At 41.8% G+C, this 4,018-nt stretch overlaps 1 protein-coding gene across 2 annotated transcripts in view; it reads right to left on the reverse strand.

Annotated features, from left to right (window-relative positions):
• ACP5 (acid phosphatase 5, tartrate resistant) overlaps positions 1–3,780 on the reverse strand; it is an 11,683-nt gene extending 7,903 nt beyond the window's left edge. Inside the window, exon 1 of one of the 2 annotated variants that reach the window (XM_072399540.1) lies at positions 3,664–3,780. The gene's annotated coding sequence lies outside the window, so the exon portion shown is untranslated. Of the gene's footprint in view, positions 1–3,534; positions 3,599–3,663 lie in introns of those variants that run through there. The other variant, XM_072399539.1, reaches the window with a different exon arrangement.
• Between the last annotated feature and the right edge of the window lie 238 nt (positions 3,781–4,018).

A 4,018-nucleotide genomic window follows, 5' to 3' on the forward strand; every position in this document is an offset into this window, starting at 1 on the left:
GTTCCAATCCGATCCGCCGGTCCGGTCGTTCGTTTCCAACGACTTTCCTCGTTCGTCGGCGTCGTTGGTTACTTTTTTAACGAACGATTTTTGCCCAATCGATCATTCGTCGGTCGTTCGTTTTGAACGATAAAAATTGGAAGTGTGTACGCACCTTCACTCCTCTTACACTTCTGTCCCCAACTTCCCAGTCTGAGTCCTGCTGTTCAGAGGAAACCAAATGTAATCATTCCGGATCATGCAATCACATTGTAATGCAGAGGCCACCTTAATCTATATCCAGATCAGATCATCACATATTGTACTTTGCATTGGCAACACATGGTAACACAGGGAACCAATGCATGTTGCTTTACCCGGTGCATTTCTGCATGAAAACATTCATGTTAGTGTAAATGAGCCAATCTGAATAGAAAGTAATGAGATCCAAGTATATGAAGCCACAAATCTCTGCAGAGGATATGTACACCACAACCATATGTCCCTCCAGACACCGTCTTATATTTGTAGGGGGTTTTAGGAAAAAAACACAAAGCACCTGGTGCACCAATGGAGCTTCTCTAGAAATGACATAATAACTTGGGCAAGTATAGCAAACTCCATGCAGATTGCAGTCTGTATACATAAAGTAGAATCTGCAGCGTTCCAGGCTTCAGGAACCATTCACATTATAATTTGCATTACCACTGGAGTGTGTAATATCACAAGTTTTGGCCACAATGGCCGCTGAGGGCTGCAGAAGCTGCGCATATTATTAAGCTCTGTACAGACATCAGATGATTGCGGTTGGAAGTGATATTTTGTGACAGATGAATGAGCGCTGTACACATAGCACTGTTCAATGGAGAGGGGAGGGCGAAGGCGAGTGAGCAGTTTTCCTCCATAGGAATGCACAGTGGTCATTTCTGATTGGCTGTGGTGGATTGATGAATGGCGTTGGGGGGCGCTGTACACATGCCAGATTTTTGCCCAGGATGAGCATGATTATTTATGTCGGGTGACAATCATATGATGCGTGTACATTGCTTGGATTGTAACAGCAAATTTCCCCAGGATGATTGTAAGACTTGGTTTTACAATAAAGACAGATATTTGGGAGGTGGGGGGAGGGGTGGAAGGTCTCTTGCCTGCTTTTTTTGTCAAGTTTTGTGTTTGTTGTTGGGGGAGGTGAGAGCTATAGTTAGTCAATGAGCTGCACTATTCAGGTTCCACAACTATCCCAGCATGGGAGGTCTATGGGAATTCACCAAGTATCAGTATCATTCATCTCTACCAAATAATATAACATTTATATATACCACAGAAAGGAGACCACAATGCACTCCACATCCTGTATGTGCATCTTAAAAGTTACTTCCGCCTCTCAAACCCAACCCAAAATACCCGTTTGATCTTTATAGTACACAGATATAGTCTGCAAGTTAGAAAACACAAAAAGGTTTTCAATTCAGCAAATTGTGCCAAAGTAATGACCTGCCCAAGGCTGACCACATTTATTATGATCTGGGTGTAGGATCTCTTCTAGGCCTTGTACACATGGGACAAAGTCTACTTCCAATCTGATAAAATCAAACAAAAAATAAAGGGAATTCATCAGTTGCCTTTTTTGGTTTCGGAATGAACTTGAACAGTTTGTATATATTTGTTAATATAAGGACCATGGATCACAGGATTAAATTTAAGAATGTTTTTTAAGCTGGGAGGAAAGAAATTGTAGGCGGGTGTCAGCGCCTGTATTGGGACCTAAATCTTTAGTAATCACCAAAAAACGGGATTATACAGAATCTGTTCTGATTTGTCTTAAAGGTGTTTATAAGCTCCCCATGATCATAAGGGGGGAATATTATACACACGTGTGTCATGATTGTGGATCAGATCAGAAAATTGGCAGCATATCTGCTCATGCGTACTAGGCTTTATATTTACCAACCATTCGATAACATCAACAAGGCCTTGCTGATTGGATAGAAATGGAAAAGATTTCATGGCTTTAGTTATTTCAGATTGTAGTCAATAGATCAGGCTTTGTACAGTGCATTTTTGTAACAGATCAGATCTAAGGATATTGTAATTGGTGTGTGGTCAGCCTAATGTGCCTTGCCAGGTCCTCAGCAGGACTTTAGAGCTACATACACATGATTGTCATCCAACATGGACAGATGTGATTGTCTCAGGCAATAATCCAGCATGGATACCACGGTCCCCCAACATCATTCATCAATCACTTATTGTACAATATCTGAAAACATATGGAAGAATACGACTGCAATGCATACTCCAAGTGTTAGCAATGAGCCTTAACACATCTAGGCAGCTGACACTGACAGTAACGCCTTCACTTCCAGATGACTTACTGATTGGCTGCAGAGATCTCTGGGGTCCCTAATAAATTAGGGCACTCGGATATACAAATAGTGACCCCATCACAGGGGCTGGAGCCAGGTCAGAGCCAATGACACTGTGCATAATAATATTAAACAGGATTTATATAGCGCCAACATTATATGCAGCGCTGTACATTAAATAGGAGTTGCAAATGACAGACAGTGACACAGGAGGAGGAGAGGACCCTGCCCCGAAGAACTTACATATCAGAGCACCTCTGCACAACATCAGAAAGACCCCAAAATCTAACTTCATATAAATAACAAAAATACAGAAGCCTTTAGGACTGCAACTATGAAAGAGTAAACTGGAACAAGTATGCAGACAGTGAAGTTTAGAAAGTTTGCAATCCTGCTCCAAAACAGCTACATGGGGCTCTGGGCCCATACTATACTAGCTTAAAATCAGCCCTGAGCCCAGGGGTAACCAACTCCCTGAGGGCCACAAACAAGCTGGGATATCAACATAACCCCGTGTGTGGACCCTGGCACTCCAGGAATGAAGTTGGCCAGCCCAGATGATCAGGATTGCTGTGCCAGGGTCTCTGCATCTTAAAACCAAGTAAGCAACGTTGCTATATAAATACTAATAATAATAATAATAATACGCAATAGCTGCCCCCATTTCCATGCACATGGGGTCACTTTAAGTCAGCCCTGGTATGAATAAAAATCAACAATGTACCCATACAGGAAAGAAACAGCAACTCAACTTCTGCAAAATATCACAACAGATATTTGTTATTAAATTACAGAAAATGCAACAAGAGAGCAAAAATAAAGCAGTCATTTGCCACAACTGAGGAACAACAACTCCCAGCATGTCTTATTCCCCTCTAGCCAGCAATGGAGCTCATATTATACCGAGGTCCATGGATGTCACACAGGTAACAATACAAAACAAACAAAGTTACCAAATAAATACAAAAAGTTACAAAGTTTCCTATGTGTAAAGCAGCCCATAGAAAGCATTGTGTCCTCCATGTAAGAAACAACAAATCCCAGCATGTCTTGTTTCCCTATACCCAGTAATAGAGTTCATATTATACTGAGGTCCATGGATGTCACACAGGTAACAATACAAAACAAACAAAGTTACAAAGTTTCCTATGTGTATAGCAGCCATAATGAGGAGCAGCCTCTGCCTTACCTCTCTGACCTCCTCCAGCCTTGCAGTGAGCTCAGATAGCCCTTCACCCTGTATATAGGAGTCACACAAAGCCTCACCCCCATGTCTCAAATTACCAGAACTTACCACCAACACTTCCTCCATACTGACCTCTGCAATGTGTACAGGCTGTATGAGAGCTGCAAATCCTCTGAATGCAGAGATTAATGGGCCCCTGCTAATAGGAAGTCATCACAAGCTGTCTGCATTCCTCTCTATATCTCTCCATTTGTAGCCTTTCTCTATCTCCCCCATTTCTAGCTTACCCCAATAATTTCACCCTTTAATGTCTTCCTAATACCTCTCTCTATATCTTTGCCTTTCCTTCCATTTACCCCTTTTCTCTGTTCCCCTTTCTATGTATTACTTTTACCTCTCCCTTATTTTGTCCCTCCTTCTTCTTGCCACCCCATCTATTTACTATGTATCCCCTCTTTGTATGCCCCTTTATTTATTTCTTCTACAT

The sequence above is a fragment of the Pyxicephalus adspersus genome, chromosome 2, assembly GCF_032062135.1.
Source record: "Pyxicephalus adspersus chromosome 2, UCB_Pads_2.0, whole genome shotgun sequence".
In the NCBI taxonomy this organism is placed as follows: Eukaryota; Metazoa; Chordata; class Amphibia; order Anura; family Pyxicephalidae; genus Pyxicephalus; species Pyxicephalus adspersus.